Genomic DNA, 18,818 nt, shown 5'->3' with positions numbered 1-18,818 from the left:
CGGGGGCGGGGTAAAATGGCATAAGGAATTCAGGCAGTGCCTCTGTCAAATAGGGGCTGATAAAATGCATGAGAGGTGCCAAGATCCTAACAGGGTGCACCATCAGCCATGCACAGAATAGCTCTGCCCTGGATGGGAAGCCAGGATTGAGTTGGCTTCACCTAATGAGGAAGTAGGAGACCAACAGCAAGAGGTGAAGCTGCCTGCCCAAGTCACCCATGCTCATTTGTGCACAGAGCCTGACTCCCATTCTCTATCTTAAACCACGTGCCACACCAGGCAAGTAACAGGCAGCCACTTCAGTGCATAGAGCATTTATCTGGAATTCAAGAAACCCCAGTGTTAATGCCAGTTCCTCCAGTGACCATCTGTGCGACATGAAGCCAATCAATTAACCTCTCAGGCCTCACATTTTTCATCTGCAGAAATGATGGATTTAGCTATTAACCATGATTTTCAAGGGTTTTTTGTTAATAGTAGAACCCTTTATTCTAATGACAGAGACCAAATCTGGGCTGCCCTGGTTGAGCGAGGAGAAGAACAAGGAGAAGAACCCCAGAGCCAAGACTAACGAACCCTTCTCAACTGCCACCCCTACCTCATCTGCTCTGAACTGACCCTTGAAAGTACTTCTGAAGAACCACTCAGCCTCTGGAGAGGATGGAGTGAAAGTCATGGTTCTAGAACAATATTATCAGCCTTTTCAGAACTTAAAGCCCATGGATCTGTAAAGAGGAGAGAGCAGGGTGGGATCAGGTGGTGCAGACTTGAATGTGGCTTCTCAGAATGAGAAGAATCATGTCAGCCTCCTTTGCCAAAAGTAAGTCATTTGGTGGAAAGAGATGGATGACTCATCAAATATGATGCCTGGTCAGATTTAACAACCTGAACAGCCTGAGTAACAGCCCACAGAATAGCCCAAACTTGGTTAAAACAAACAAACAAAAAAACACAAAAACCTGTAAAGCTGAAGCAAGTCATGAAGTGTTTTCTTGCCTTGTGAATGTGCCTACAGTAATTCCCAGAAGCCTTTCTCACTATTCTCACCTCCCCCACCTCATCACGTTGTTTTGAGGACTGCATACCATAATGTATACAAAAGCATTTGGAAACCAGTCACGTCATAGAAATGTCCAACCTTGTTAATATTGTCATTAATAGCCCACTCACCCCAATCGGTGGAGGCTCTTTAGCTCTCCCCTGCAGGTCCAGCCAGATTCTGGATTCTGAGATAAGGTGGTTAGAAAGTGGCTTGCAAAGTCTGCACCGCTACCAAGGAGGGCTTACTCCTCATCACTCACTTCAGATGAGAACAGGCAACATACCAAAAATGGGACCCTCTCAGAGCACAGAGCCAGGGCCCTGGACAACAATAAACAAATAAGTTTCTCCTGGAGAGCAGATCCGTGAATTGAGGCAGGAAGCTTCAGACCTGAGTGACTACAGGTATACCTCATTTTATTATGTTTCACTTTCTTGTGCTTCACAGATATTGCATTTTTTACAAATTTAAGGCAAAAACCTCCACCAGCAAAAAGATTATGACTCACTTTACTGCAGTAATCTGGAACTGAATCTGCAATATCTCTGAGGTATGCCTGTAGAAGGATTTCAGAATCACTGTGGGTCAGAAACCACCATGTAGCTCCCATTTTGCCTCTGACGAAGATAACTCTGCATTACCAAAAAATCCTGGATTTTCAGCTGAATGTAGAGACAAGATGGGACTTTGGGTAGCTCCCTTGGGATGTGAATATGTATGTTGTAGGAGAAAGGGTACAAAAGACATTTGGGGACCAGCAGGAAAACTTGTGACAGCTACTGCTCACCAATATCCATGTTCTCTTCTTCCTCCTAGGCACATTCCCAGTGCGTCTACCTCTAGGCGGACCTTGGACCTAGCTCTCACCAATGGAATGTTAGTGGGAATGGACAGCAACACCTAAAAAGCGGTTAGGAGCATGATGAATTCTCCATACTTCCCTCTCCGGCTGACTGGATGCAAAAAATCAAGTGAACTCTGAAGCCTTGGAAGGTAATGGCCCCACAGAGTTGATGAAGTACGGGTCCCTAAATGACCACATGCGGCACAGCTCTCCTCTCCCAACTACCCACTGACCCACATGGAACTGCAATGAGTGAGAAATAAACCTTTACTATATTAAGCTACTGAGACTCTGGGGTAGTTTATTATAGATAAATTATCTATTTATAGATAAATTATAATACTTTAATAAAATATAAAATAAATATAAATGTAATTTAATAAAATATATAATAAATTTATAATATTATGCATTATTATTTATTATAAACTGATAAAGTTAAAAAAAGTTCCCTTATTACAGACTTTCTCAGAAACTAATCTGGTGACATTCATTGAGACTCCCCACAGGGGAGATACAGTATACAGTACTTTCCTAACTTACTTAACCACAGAACGCTTTCTTTTCATGGACTAACATTCCATTTGCTGTCAATCACAGTATGAAAAACACGACTGTGAACAACAATGAGTTAAAACCCCCCTGAGCTCCTGATTCAGACTGAAGGCTATAAAAGAAGGAAAAGTGGGACTTCCTTCATTTCCAGTACAACCCAGTCTGCTTCCAGTCTTTCACTGACATCCTGAACTGGCAAGGCAGAAATATGGTGATGTCGTTATAGACATAGCAACATTTATACAAATGTTTCCTCCTGGCCATTTTCCCTTACTTACAATTATCAGTTGTGTCCCAAATCCCTACCACTTCAGAAGCAAATGAGTTGTATTTCCAAATCATTAGCTCATGATATAAACATGTATCTTGTGTTTGTATTTTAGGAGTTTAAAAAATCTGAAAGCCCTTCCTAGAAATGTGGCAGGCCTACATCCCTTAGCATATCACGTGAAAAACTTCTAGATCTGAGGAATGTTAGTTGTTAGTTAACAACTGTTGGGGAAATACTAGCTGATCTCACAGGTAAGCCTCCAAATTATCCTGGCTAAATAAAACAATTGTGCATTTCTTGTTCACCTGAAGTCTAAATGGGTGTTCCCAATGCAGGTGATCTTCTATGTGGTCATTCAGGGACTCTGACTATCTTGAGGTTTCACCTTCCTGTGGAGCCTTAGAGTCTTTGGCATTTATTGAGCAATTGGAGATGGAGCAGGGAAGGTTTTTATGGACGAGGTCTAAAAGTACTCTACCGCAACCCACATTCCATTGGTTAGAACTCAGTCAAATGGCCACACACACTACACAAGGCTGGGACACAGAGTTTAGCTTTGTGCTCCAGAAGAAAAGAAAGCAGGCGTAATGCGCAGTTATCCAGTCTCTGCCACATCATGAGATCAGGAATCTGAGCCTTGTTTCCGGCTGCATTTTATATATGTGTCTACAATACCACCAGTGGGCCTTCTTAAGTTCAACTAACATTCAGACACACAAGACTATCATTGCCAACATTTCGCACTGATTTGCTAAGAGAGTTTGCCAGCTGAGCAGCATCAGACACTACTCTTCTGCAGGTGTCTTGCAGCAATCCACACAGTGTCCAGAAACTATTCTCTCTGGCCCCCAGGTGACAGCTGAAGAACAATGAGAACACATCAGGCAAGTTCAAGAGCACCCAGCCTTAAAAGCATTATTCCTCACAAGAGCTGATATCTTATAATAATTTCAGCCATACCTTCCAGAGTCCCCACAAAAGACATGCCCAGTTACAAGAGTCACTGCCCTCAAAGAAGCCCCAAATGATGGCTTCCTCTTAGGATTTATAGTTATCTCAGTCCAGACCAAGAAGGGCTTACTCCTCATCACCCACTTCAGATGTAGCCAGAGAATAATGGATAGACCTCTAAAAGGTCCCCCAGAGCCAGACCCACAGGCAGAATGGAAAAATATCTCTTCTTGGAGAGCAGAGTCAGGGCCAGACCAGGGAAATTCCCATACTTTTAGGTAGCCATTTTTACTAACCAAGGGTCAATTTTAGCCTAAGCAATGTTGCCTAGCAATATTGTTGACATTTTCTCATTTTCAGGTTTCCAGGGCAACAGATCTACAAAGTTAACCAAAGGTCAAATTCTCATGCAGAAGGAGAAAGGGTTTAGTTAATCCTCTACTAACAATGCCCAATTCTGGCTTTAAAACTGACCTTTGTCCACAAAATATAAAGTATTCAAACATTCCAATCACATGCCTATATGGCCATATACCCATGCTGGCCGTGAATGCTGCTTCAGTCAGTACAATTTATATACTTTTTGAGAATATCTGGAGGCAGAAAATATTTGGACACCAAACTACAGTAGACTGTTATTGTTGTTGAATGCTCAGTATCCTACTTTCTTTAGATAACCATGCAAAGCAGAAATTGTTGTCTGAAAATTATGAATCATTAGTGATCAAAATAGAACTTGCAGCCATAATAATGACATGTAAGCTCAGTTGTCATAGTTGTTACCTGATGTTTGGATGTATTATTCTCAGACATCACCTCTCCCATATTCTAACATATATGCTTTGGGTGGGAATCCAACTAAAGGAATGGAGTGTACAACTCAGTCTTAAGTGAATCAGCTTGTTACATTCTCCTAACCTACAGAAATCAGTTCAGAAATGGGTACGGGGCCCACTGAAGCCAAAGACATATGAGACATTTTAATGGAAATCACTGTTGGCTCCTGATTCTGAATGTGAAAGAATGTCAAATCTGAACCTGCTCATTCATTTTGTATTCATGAGTGAAGAATCTGTCTAAGAATAAAGCCAACAAGGAGGAGAACAAAGCTGAGTTAGGCGATAAGAAACTGAGTTCTGGTGACACTGCTTGAGCCAGAAATCAGCACTACTCTGGCTCAGTAGGTTTTAAGAGCCAAAAAGTCTCTTTTTCTGCTTAAGCCAGTATGTTTTGGGGTTCCCTTCACAGTAAACAGAGACCTAACTGATCCACAAAGCCATGAGAGCAACTGTATAAAGTCTGAGTTGGCACCATTATTAACATGCAGCTAGCTTCCTTGGAAGGTAAAAAGCCTGAGTTCTGTAATGGTTTATAAACCTCGGCAACAACACCCCTCAAAGGGCCAGGGTCAGGACCGCACTGGTAAGACCTCCTCACAAGGAAAATGCAAGGCGTTATCTATCTTTTCTCCTGGACATTCCTGGATCTATGACAGTGACCTTATACCCCAGTGGGCCTCAGCTCTACTCCTCTGTCCTTTTCCAGGCAAAATTCCCATCAACGAAGGCCAAAAAGCTTCAAAAAGCCCAGGGAGGGTGGATTAGATCCTGAATAATGACCTAGATTTGGAGCCTGAAACGGACCTTAGGGTGATTTTGTTCACAGAAACTAGCACCAACCAGTTGAGCAATTTCCCTGCCATCTTTCCGAATTTTAGATTTTTCTCTTGCCTGACTTTATAGAATTAGTGCTTTTTGCTGCTCCACTTAGATTTAACACCAAACACAAACATTTGACATGAACCTAAGTGGCTTTAACATGCTGGTGGAAGCACAGTTGTGCTGCTTAATATAGGGGAAGAAAAAACTGAGGACCAACAAATGAAGCAGGAGTTTATGAGCTATTTAAACACTGCACTAATATTTCTGGGGCTTTCCTGTTTTAGTATTTTTTTTTCATAGGTCTTAATCTTGTCTACCCAAAGTACATAGTTCCTAGGGTACTAACCATGTCTCGTGCTACTTTTGATTTCCCTCATAATCTTTAGCAGATTCTTAGGCATAAGTAATTCCTTAATAAATCCCTCTTAATTCTTAATTCTTTTCCTTTTAAATAACATTGGTTCCATTCCAGGCAAAGACAAATTTCCTAGCAGCTTTCTCCTTATTACCCCAGAGTTTGAAATGTTATGAGATTTTACTAAGGCTTATATGTATAAATATTTATATCTCCCTTTGCTGCCTAAAATACCAAAAAGTAATTTGCTACTGAGATCATCTGATAACGTAAGCAAGCACAGAAACAAACACCTTTTATGTGTCATCAGAGATAGAGAGAGTAGTGGTCATGATACCCGTTTTTAAATTATTTACAAAAAAGAACTAAAATTATTTACAACTGAGTCTCATAACTAACATAGCATTTGTAGTCCACACAGTCTTTTAAATTAGACTCTTCCCCTTACCTGAGAAAAATTATTAATACAATAGATAACTCTCATTTAAAAACAAATTATACTTTACTTTTTTAAAAAGATTTTTATTAAAATATAGTTAACATACAATATTAGTTTAACTTTAGTATTATTTTCAGGTGCATATCAGTTATTCAGCATTTACATAACAAAAGTGATCACCACAATAAGTCTGGCAACTATCTGATACCTTACAATGCTATTATAATATTATTAACTATATTCCCTATATAGTTAATATATGCTGTACTCCACATCCTCATGACTTATTTATTTTATATCTAGAAGTATGAACCTCTTATTATCTTTCACCTTACCCCCACTTTTCGATTTACAGCTGACGTTGAATATTATATTATGTTAGTTTCAGGTGTACAGCATAGTGGTTAGACATTTGTATAATTTACAGAGTGATCCCTTGACTAGTCTAGTACCCACCTGGCACTATACATAGTTATTACCATATTATGGACTATATTCCCTATGCTGTACTTTACATCCCCGTGACTATTTCATAACTACCAATCTGTACTTCTTAATCTCTTCACCTTTTTCACCCAGACCCCCAACGTCTCTCATCTGACAACCATCAGCTTGTTCTCTCCATCTAGAAGTCTGTTTATACTTTGTTCATTGATTTTGTTCTTTAGATTCCATGTGTAAGTGAAATCATATGGTATTTGTCTTTCTTTATCTGATTTATTTTCCTTAGCATAATACTTTCCAGGTCCATCCATGTTGTCACCAACGGTAAGGTTTTATTCTTTTTTATGTCCAAGTAATATTCCATTGTATATATGTACTACTTCTTCTTTATCCATTTGTCTACCAATGATCACTTAGTTGCTTCCATATCTTGGCTACTATAAATAATGCTGCAATGAACATAGGCATGCATATAGCTTTTCAAATTAGTGTTTTGGATTTCTTCAGATAAATACCCAGAAGTGGACTTGCTGAGTCATATGGTAGTTCTATCATTAATTTTTTGAGGAACCTCCATACTGTTTTCCATAGTGACTGTACCAATTTTCAATCCTACCAACAGTGTACAAGGGTTCCCTTTTCTCCACATCCTCATCAACACTTATTTGTTGATTTACTGATGTAGCCCTTGTGACAGGTGTGAGGTGATATCTCATTTTGCTTTTAATTTGTATTTCTCTGATGATTAGTGACATGGAGCATCTTTTCATGTCTAGTGGCCATCCATAGGTCCTCTTTGGAGAAATGTCTATTTAGATCCTCTCTACATATTTTTTAATTGGGTTGTTAGTTTTCTGGGTGTTAAGTTGCACAAGTTCCCTATAAATTTTGGATATTAACCCCTTATCGGATATATCACAGGTAAATATCATCTCCCATTCAGTAGGCTGTCTTTATAGGTTGTCGATGGTTTCCTTTGCTGTGCAAAGACTTTTAGTCTGATATAGTCCCATTTGTTTATTTTTTCTTTTGTTTTCCTTGCCTGAGGCAACATATAAGAAAAAATATTACTGAGAGCAATGTCAGAGAGTTTCCTGTCTTTAACCTTTGTTTGCATTTTAATGATGACGTGTCTTGATGTGGGTCTCTTGTGGTTCATCTTGTTTGGGACTCTGCGCTTCCTAGACTTGTATGTTTATTTCCTTTACCAGGTTAGGGAAGTTTTCTGTAATTATTTCTTCAAATAGATTTTAAATGCCTTGTTCTCTCTTCTCTGGTACTATGATGACAATGTTGTTATGCTTGATGTTGTCCCAGTGGTCCCTTAAATTATCCCCATTTTGAAAATTTTTTCTTTTTGCTTTTCAGATTGGGTATTTTCTGCTACCTTGTCTTCTAAATCACTGATTTCATCAACTGCTTCATCTAATCTGCTATTGATTCCTTCCAATGTATTCTTCATTTCATTTATTGTATTCTTCATTTCTGACTGGTTCTTTTTTATGGTCTCTATGTCTTTTTTTAAGCTTGCTATCTCTTTATTGAAGTTCTCACTAAGTTCCTTAAGCATCCTTACAACCATTATGTTAAACTCTGTATCTGGAAGATTGCCTGCTTCCATTTTGTTTAGTTCTTTTTCTGGAGTTTTCTCCTGTTCTTTCATTTTGGACACTTTTTGTTGTTGTTGTTGTTGTTGTCTCCCCATTTTGACTGCTGTCTCCCAGTCTGGGCAGGGTGGCCTTATGTAGTAGGTGTCCTGTGGGGTTCAGTGGCATGGTCTACCTGGTTACCTGAACCAGATGCTCCAGGAGTGTCTCTTGTGTGGGCTGTGTGTGCCCTCCTATTGTAGTTGAGCCTGAATTGCTATTGACACATCAGTGGGTGGGATTAACCCTTACTGGCTGTGAGGATTAGCCATGACCACAGTGTATGAGTTGCTATGCAGGGGCTGACCACACAGAGTGGGATTCACCCCAGTGGGCTCTGGTGACTGCCAAGACCACCCTTTGGGTACGCTGCTTGTGGTGATAATCAGATGGTATTCTATTATGACTTGAAGCCGGCCACTGAATGTGCTGGCTTGGGGCCTCTTGGAAGGGGCTGTTGTGCAGGCCATGGTCAGCTATTGCCTGTGACTGATCTGGAGCTATCTTGTAGGAGCTACAAAGCGATCCAAAGTTGGTCGCTGTTTATGCTGGTCTGTGGTGCATGGGAAAGGCCATGCTGCAAATTGAGGCTGGCTGTCACCAATACCAGCCTTGGGGCAGCTCGGCAAGAGGCCCAGGGAACCCTGAAGGCTGTCATTACCTGCCAGCTGTCATAAGGCTCAGCTACTCAAAGAACCTTGGGTTGTACAGGAGTTAGGTGGGGTAGGGTCTCAGGGAGTCACCAGCATGGGAAGAATGGTATTCAACGGGTTAATGCAGATTCGGATGGCACTAGTGCTGAGCCTGGGGCTGCTCTATGAAAGTCTCATAACCCATCAAGGCCAGCCACCACCCTCCCAGGGCCCACAGACACCTAAGAGTTGTCCAAGAAAAACTGCAATGCAGGCCAATGATGACCGGACGGCTGCAAAAAACTCTCTAGAGATGCGCAAGTTGGTGGGGTGGCATCCCAGGGAGTCATGAAGATGAAGTGAGTGGAGCTCACCAGGCCAGTTAAAGTTCAGATTTGGCCTTGTGGAGGGAGGGTTCAACACAGGAAAGACAGCGTCCACTCGCCAGCCTCATGAGAAGAAAGCTCAACACAGGGACAATGGCGGTCTTCCCTCCAGCCTTCGTCCTGAAGCCATGCAACTTACTCTCTCCCTGTATGTCTTTCGCACCTCCTCAGATACTGTCCTTCTGTCAGAGCCCAGGATGAGTGCCAGTTTCGAAGTGGCTTCTTCTTTATATCCTTAGTTATAGGACTTCTGTTCATCTCATCTTTGGTTTTCCAAGGTGATTGTTCTGTATTTTAATTGCAATTTTAAAGTGGTCATGGGAGGAGGCAAGCATAGCATCCACCTACTCTGCCGTCTTGAATGAAACTCATGTCTTATTTTCTTAGGTAAAATTCCTCAGTAAATAATACATTAAAAGGTTTACTATAACAAAATCACAAGTGGCTATAACAAAAAAGATTTGTTTACAGGGTACAACATTTTTTTATTGAATAATCCAATTTAATAAATGCATTCTTAGAAGTCAGCTTTATATAAAGCACAGAGTTACACACCATTGGTTAACATAATTTTTACTTGTTAGCATGCTATGAAACAAATGAGAGAGCTGGAATCCTGCAACCTGTTATAAGCATCAGTTTTGTTTTAACGCTACCTGAGTCTTTACATTGGCCTGCTTTATAGTCATTAACTGGATGCATGTCTGCCATGGAAATATCTTCAAATTTCTTCAGAGAAAAGACTGTTTTCCAGAGCAGAGTAGGATGTGTGGCAGACTTGTTTGGTACATTGCCTAGTAAATGTTTCTTTATCTGAATTTATCAAGCTCAGAGACTTAATCCTTTCTCCCATTCACCATTACGGGACAACTAAAGACATGCAATTAAAACTCCAAAACCATCAGTCAAATATAAATATATGTGCATATAAACACACACATATACACATATAAACTTAAAAACAGGTGAGAAAGAATTTTTGCACATAACACCAATTTTTCCTTCTTATTCTGGCCAATGACATTTTATCTTTAAATTTACTAATTTACTGATGGAGTAAACATTCTATCAATGTACTTATTGTAAAAATATTTCACCATAATACAAAATATTATTGCTCCATGGAATTCTTTTAAAAAGAATTACACAGACACAAAATGATAGTAAATCTAAAATATTTGTAAGTATACATGTCACAGAAGAACATATACCATAAAATATACATTGAGACATCATTTTAAAAATCAAGTAATAAAAGCATTGCTTTACCTAGCTCTATGTTTATAGTGCTTACGCAGTACTATGGACTGAATATCTGTGACCCCCCTCAAAATTCATATGTTCAAATCCTAACCCCCAAGGTGATGGTATTAGCAGGTGCGATCTTCAAGAGGTGATTAGGTCATGAGGGTGGACTCTTCATGAATGGGGTTAATGCCCTTATAAAAGAGAACCGAGAGAGCGCCCTTGCCCCCTTTTGCCATACGAGAACACAGTGAAGAGGTACCATCTATGAACCAGGAAGTGAGTCTTTAACAGATACTGAATCTGCCAATGCCTTGATCTTAGATTTCCCAGACTACACAACTGTGAGAAATAAATGTCTATTGTTTATAAGCTACCCAGTCTATGGTATTTCTGTTATAGCAGCCCAAACAGATTAAGATACCCAGATCTTCAAAATCAATTATGTTTCTATACATTAACAAACTATCCCAAAAAGAAATTAAGAAAACAATCTTATTTACAAGAACATCAAAAGGAATACTTAGGAATAAAATTAATCAATGAGGTGAGAGCTCTGTACAGTAAAGACTGTAAAACATTGATAAAAGAAATTGAAGAAGACACAAATAAGTGGAAAGATATCCCATGTTCATGAATTGGAATAATTAATATTGTTAAAATTTCCATCCTACCCAAAGTGATCTACAAAATAAGCAATCCCTATCAAAATTCCAATGCTTTTTTCACAAAAACAGAAAAACAATCCTAAAATTTGCATGGAACCACAAAAGACCCCAAATAACTCAAGCAATATTGAGCAAGAAGAGCAAGGCTGGAGGCCAAACTTCCTGATTTCAAACTATATTACAAAGCTACAGTAATCAAAACAGTAAGGTATTGGTATAAAAATACACACATAGTTCAATAGAACAAAATAGAGAACCTAGAAATAAACCCATCTATATATGATCAACTAATTTTCAACAAAGTCATCAAGAATACAGAATAGAAAAGATAGCCTCTTCAATAAGTAGTATTGGAGAAACTATATATCTACATGCAAAAGAATGAAACTGAACCTTTTCTTACACCATATACAAAAATCAAATCAAAGTGGATTAAAGAATTGAGGGTAAGACCTGGAACTATAAAACTTCTAGAAGAAAACATAAAGGAAGTGTTCCTTGACATTGGTTTTGTGAATGATTTCTTGGATATGGATGAGGAGTAATGGAACGTAGGCTTTAGAACCTGAATTCTTCACTAGGCTCCATTACCACCAAAAGCACAGGCAACAAAAACAAAATAAACAAGTGGGACTACATTGAACTGAAAAGCTTCTGCACAACCAAAGAAACAATCAACAAAGGAGAAAATATTTGCAAACCGTATATCCAATAAGGAGTTAATATTCAAAATATATAAGAAATTCTTACAACTCAGTAGAAAAGAAATAATCTAATTTTAAAAATGGGCAAAGGACCTCAATAGACATTTTTCTAAAGAAGACATACAAATGGCCAATAGGTATGCGAAAAATGTTCACCATCACTAATCAGGTAAATGCAAATCAAAACCAGAATAAGATATCACCTCACATCTGTTAGGATGTCTATTATAAAAAAGAAAAGAAATAACGAATATTGGTGAGCATATGGAGAAACGCTTATACACTGTTGGTGGGAATGTAAACTGGTACAGACATTATGGAAAACAGTATAGCAATTTCTCAAAAAATTAAAAAATAGAACTACCATATAATCCAGCAATCCCTAGGATAGAATACTATACAGCCATAAAAAAAGGAAATCTTGCATTTGTGACATGGATTAACAAGGAGGGCATTATTCTAAGTGGAATAAGCTAGACAAAGAAAGACAAATACTGTATGGTTTTACATATATGTGGACTCTAAAAAAAAAAAAGGAACTATAACTCATAGAAACAGTAGAATAGTAGTTGCCTGGGGCCTTGGGGAAGATGTTGGTCAAGGTAAAAACTTTCAGTTATAAGATGAATAAATTCTGAGGATCTAATGTACAGCATGATGACTATAATTAGTAATTGTGCATGCATACTTGAAATCTGCTAAGGGTATAAATTTTCGCATCAAAAGTGTTCTCACTACCAACAACAGAAAAGTAAAGGTAACTAACTATATGTGAGGTGATATACATGTTAATTAACTTAATTGTGGTAATCACTTCACAATGTATACATATATCAACATCACATTGTACACTTTAAATTATTACAGGGGAGGGGAAAGTGAGGGAAATGGAGGAAAATGCAAAGGGAGAAGCAAATGGGAAGGGAAAGGTCAAAGGGGAAAGGAAAAAGGAGTAAAGAAATGTAGGCTTTGGAACCTGAATTCTTCTCTGTGCTCTGCTCCCACCTAAAAGTCTGTCCTTGGGCAAAGCATTTATCTGAGCTTCACTTTTTTTCTGGGAAATGGGGATTATAATTCTGCTTTTCAATGTTATTATAAAGATTATCTATTCATCCATTCAACAAATATTTATTCATTCAACAAACAGTTATTGAGCACTGTTCTAGATGCTTGGCATCCATCAGTGAACAACTCAGACCAGAATCTCTGCCTTTTGGGAGCTCCCATTCTAGTATGAGTCAAAGTATCCAGCCTGACACCTGGCATATACCAGACATGTAATAGATACTGGTTAATATTTTCATTGATGATAGTAAACTATAAGACATTATAAAATATAAAATATTACTATTAGCCCAAATTAGTCAGATTAGCTAGATTTCATTCCTATGAAGAAATGAAAACTTAGAAGACACAAACTTTGATGAGGAAGGGAAGAAAGGTCTGGCAAACCAGATGGTCCCTGGGAAAGAGGTTGATGTGGAACTCCTGTGCCCCCAGGATGGACAGCCTGCATCGTCAGTAGAGGAAAATTGTCCTTCAGCCAGAAACACTCATTGTGGAGTATTAAATGAAGAGAAATAAACTACTATAATATTTGAACTATTACATGCATTTTTCTCCCAGGTTATTCTAGGCAAGGATAGAGAGCTACTGAACTAAATAATTCATATGTAAATAACTTTGTTGCACTATGTGAAGTATAAGTATATAATTAATGTACATGAAGAATCACTATGAACTTACTGTGCCTATAACAGGAACTTTTGAGTTTTTCTACTAAGAATGGCATATTTCTACTGAGCCACACTCTCCTTGTTCACATGACTTACAGGAGGTGAGAGGGAGTGAGCAAGATGAGGCTAGACAAGGAAGCAGAATGAAAAGATCTGGAATATGCCTTAAAGAGGGCTCAGCCTGGCAGTGAGGGTGAGAAGGATGCAGAGCCACTCAGAATTTAAACTTAGAAAAGGCATACACTATAAATGCTATTCTTCTAATAGAGTTTCAAAATATTTTCTTCTCATCTGGGCTTCCTAGAAATGGGACCTTCTATTAATCTATAAATTGGTATATTTTCCCCATTTTTATTGTATCTAAATGCTAACCTTTAAACATACACTCTTAGCTTAAATTACTAATCTATATAGAGAAAAAATATAGCGTAAGGCATTCAAATATTTTAGTCAAATGTGAGTTACTTTTTGAGAAATAAAGGAAGAATGAAAGAAAAATTATAATTATTCTTTAATAGCTAACTATTAGGATATGTATTAACTCATTTATTCTTTAAAGAATCCTGGGAGAGAGGTGCTGATTCTTATTTTTCAGATAAGAAACAAGAGATACTCAAGAGTTGCCAAAGACCTTGCTGCTGTAAGTGGTAGATTCAGAATTTAAACTCAGGTAGATAGACTGACTACAGAGCCTATACTCTTAACCTCCAAGACACAACACATAGCCCCCCAAAATATTCATATTACCTCTGGAATACAGATGCTCCTTCATTAATGCACCTTTCCAAGAATCTTGCCTTCACCACCTCGAGTTCCCAACAGCAGCCCAGAATTCAGAGAGCAGTACTCACTCCAATAATCCACAGTTAGCTATGTACATACAGATCGTGGAGAGAAAACTGCCTAAAAAGCTTCCAATGATTCCTTGCATTTTAGAGGCCACTAATTGTAAAAGTAGATTATAAACATCTTGACATCTTTGACAATAACTTTTTAAAAATCCCTATAGCACCTAGCATAGAACCGAACATGTGAATGGTAACTAGTAGCAGCAGCAGAAAGAGCGGTACTAGCCACAACAGAATCAGCCACACCAGCATCAGCTATAATCATTGTTAGAGCAGCAGATAGCAGCAATGATAACAGCAGTAACAACAGTAGCAGGGCAGCAATAACAACAGTAGCAATAACTGCAATGCTGTCCTTCTCATATTGTGGATTATCTATCCGTATACCAAGAAGATAAGGCCTCCCGTGCAAATAAGCACTAATCTATAGGACTGGGTCAATAAGGAAATGAGCAAACCCTGTAACTTGAGGAAGCTCAAATGCTAATGAATGTTAAATACAGATTTCTCCATATGAGTCCTGTAAATTGTCATCCCCACTGGTATCAGACACAGAATTTCTATGCCACTATTAAAAGAAGAACATGATAATGAAAGAAACTGGTAGAATTTTGAACAGAGCAGTGAGCCTGATTCATTCAATAATTTAAGAGAAAAGAATCCTAGGCACTTGTGTTCTCAAATGTCAACCCAGGTCAGAACTTTCTTTTATGACCCTCAAATCTCCCAAATCCTAAGAGACTACAATTCTCCAGGTTTGAAGTCATGTTTCAGGTGTCAGGAAAACAGCAGAAAAGCTCAGATAACTAGCTGAAACAGAGGGCCAAGTGGGTCTTGGGTATCTTGGGAAAAGTGACAAAGAGATTGGGAGAGTGACCAGAGAGAAGCCAAGAAAATAAACTTAAAACACTGATGGATTCCCCCATCCACTCTCAAAGGTAAGATTTGCTTTCTGTGGTGAAGAATTTAATGAAGAGCATAAATGCACTGAAATTTCCTCTTTTTTGCACTCCTTTTTTATGTATGGCTTCCCTTGGAGAACATGGGAGAGGAAGTTTATTTGATAATTTATTCACCAGTATTTATTTGTTCAAAAAGAAAATAATTTCAAAGAGCTAAATATAGGTAAAGCTTGACCATGAACCACATATAAAGAAACAATCTTCCAATAAGAGCAATTCCAAAGGGGAGAACACATATTCTCTGGTTAGTAAATATATGTATGAAGACATCAGCACACCTGTCCAAATACATGTATACAAGACTCGGCACAAAGAAACATAGCACATCAAAATGACAACACTGTGAAATCAACATCCTAATGGAATAACTCAAATTAAAATAAGATGTATCAAGAATACTCTTACTACTACTACCAGATAGTATTTTTATTAATGTGCAAACGAGGGACAAACTGTTCTTTGAAAACAAACAAGTCAGAGCCCTGTTTTCTGTACAGGCTTGATGAGTTCTCCACAACCCAGACCTTTTCTCTTTCCTCAGCAATAGAAAATCAGAGGTCACAACGAACCTTCCATTTGGTTAAACCCAAGGAGAGGAGCAGTTTTGCTGGGAGCTCTCTGAGTAGAAGAACCAATGGTTACAAAGTTTGGGTCTCCTGCTCTGCAGGGGCTGTGATCTGGAGAATGGTGCTGGAAAAATGTGTCCACAGAACAAAATCTTTCGTCTCTATCTCTCATCACCACATCTCAAATTAAGTCAGCACTCACGGATCTTAAAACTTCCCTTATGGGAAAGGAGGGAGATAGAAGGAAGAGGGGGGTCAAATATTTCATGGTGGAAGGAAATTTAACTTTGTGTGGTGAACACATAATGCAGTATACATATGACATATTATTGAATTGTACATTTGAAATTTATTGATTTTGTTAACCAATGTCACTCCAATAATTAAAATTAAAAAAAAAAAAAAAGGTAAAAAAGAGAGAGAGAGGAGTGGGAAAAGGACGTATCCAGTAGCAGGAAATCTCTCGGACTCCAGTGGAGAATCAGAATAAGGTAGCCAAGAGTTTCAAACTGAAACAATCTTTACTTACTCAATCATTGTGTTTAGGGCCAATTTTATGAAAAATGATTCAAGTTTAAACATATATGGTTTGGAGGAAATAGCACAAGTGGTGTGACCGGAGTCAGGAAACCTGACCCACAGTTTCAGCTCGGCCAAAGCACCACATTATGTCAGGCAAGGCACCATGTCTCAAGTCTGTAAAACGAAAATGTCAAACTAGATGAACTCTAAAATTGGTTCCTGCAAAAAACAAAAACAAAAACAAAAACAAAACAAAACAAACGAACAAAAAAACACCTTCCCTTGGCCCACCCAGGGACAGATTTCTTGATTCCAGATTCCTAACTTTGCTAAGTATATGCGAACAGTGGGTCTCAGCTAGGTAGTGAAAAAATACAGAATCTTGTGGCATCAAATGTGTGTGTACTAGCAAATACCAGCGAATGGCTGATGGTGAGCCAGGATGAATGCATAAGTGCAAGGTTCTATTCAATCTAGTAACATGGTTATCTCACAGTCAGCTCTTTCCTCATTGGTGAGAAAGACTCCCTTCTGTTTTTTGGTCCCAAGGGCAGCAGAAGCTCTAGAAAAGCTGGGAGCAGAGCAGAGAGAATGGAGTAACCTAGCAGAAGTAGGGGCACCACTGGGTGAGCAGAGCAGAGAGAATGGAGTAAACTAGCAGAAGCACTGGAGTGAGAAGAAGCAAAACTATGCCCTGGCCCCACCACAAAAACCCACTAGTTATGTGAATGATGAGATCTGGAGTTACATACTAGCTTGGGCTTGAGCAGAGTGCGTGGCCCCAAAATAGACCTAATGCTAACCCAACCAAACATTCAGTAAACTCTCAAGCACTCTGCAAAAGGAGTATAAATGTTACTTGTTATCTCTACCATTATTACCAAAAAAATAACACCCAGATTCAACCATCTGGAACTTATATTTTATACACGCTTCTTATTTTTCAGCTGTTAATGGTCTAGGTTTCTTCATTGAACTATGGAACACTTATTCATGTTAATCACTCTTCAGAGAAATTCTAGACCAATCAATCAATGAGGATGGCACAGGGGAAAATACACTTTTAAAAGTTTGTTTTTTTCTTTGAGATACATTATTTTTTCATTACTAAAGAAAACACTTACCACACTCAGCTTGAAGTATTATATTTGGATGACTTCACCAATATTCAAGGCTATTCCAAGCAACCAGGAGTTGGTTTTGAAATTATAGCTATATGGCCTAGAGGGCTTTCAGAACAAAGAAATACTATGCTGCAGATATTATTCCATTTCTATCCATTAAATATACAGAAAACACATTTCTGACAGTTTTAGGATGGGAACTTTATCCTTTATTCCAGCCATCAAGGTTCAGAGATATAGAGATCTAGCTTCATATTGCACTATGTGATTTAGTACTAGACTCAAGCAATGTAAGTATAATGCGAGTTCTGGCACTCCTAAGATTTTCCAAGCATGATGGGTAAAATCTTAGGGTAGAGGGTAGTAGAATGTAGGCTGCCATCTAAGTGCTAAAAGCAATTCTATTTGCCCATATACAGGGACTTGAATTCCCTTTGGAGTAGGCAGGGCCTTTCCTTCTTTCCTTTCTTCTTTCTTTACTTTCTCCCTTCCTCCCTACCTCCTCCCTCCCTCCCTCCCTGGAAAAAACATCCAAATGCACCCTTAGTTACATCTATCAATTTTTTCTTGAAGAATGTTGTGAAATAACCTAAAGGCAGATGTTTCAAATTTTAAATCTACAAGTACTCTGTTTGGTAGAGAAGACTTTAATTTTGGGTTGAGCTTGAGTGGTGTTTAGAGACATTTTTGTCCTTTTTTCAGAGGGGAATTATGGATTAAGGATAAGGCTTCCCTAAAGGAAATGGATATTCCTAGTCCTTGGACGAGAAAGAGACAAAAATAATAATAATAATAATGACTGAGAAAGCCAACTTTACAGTAGGAGGAGAGGAACTTTGTTCTCTTTCTGGCTCTTGGGAAGGTATGCAGAGATTCTTATGACTAGACATACTCAGAGTACTCCAAGTATGGTCAGCTGGCCTCTGCCACATAGAAGCATGCAGGAAACTAGGCAGTGGACACTAGAAAAGTCCCTGAAGGTACCATAGAGCTATGTATGCTGAAGGCAGCAATTCTTCTATTGACTTGTATCCCATAAAATTCGTATGTTGAAGCTCTAATCCTCAATGTGGCTGTATTTGGAGATATGGGCTATAAGGAGGTAGTTAAAGTTAAATAAAATCATAAGGATGGGGCCCTGATCGAAAAGGATTATTAGTGTCTTTATAAAAACAAACACCAGAGAGTTTGCTTGCTCTCACTCCCTCCCCAACTCC

This window comes from Pteropus alecto, unplaced genomic scaffold (assembly GCF_000325575.1).
Source record: "Pteropus alecto unplaced genomic scaffold, ASM32557v1 scaffold171, whole genome shotgun sequence".
NCBI lineage: Eukaryota > Metazoa > Chordata > Mammalia > Chiroptera > Pteropodidae > Pteropus > Pteropus alecto.
This window is presented reverse-complemented; position numbering follows the sequence as displayed.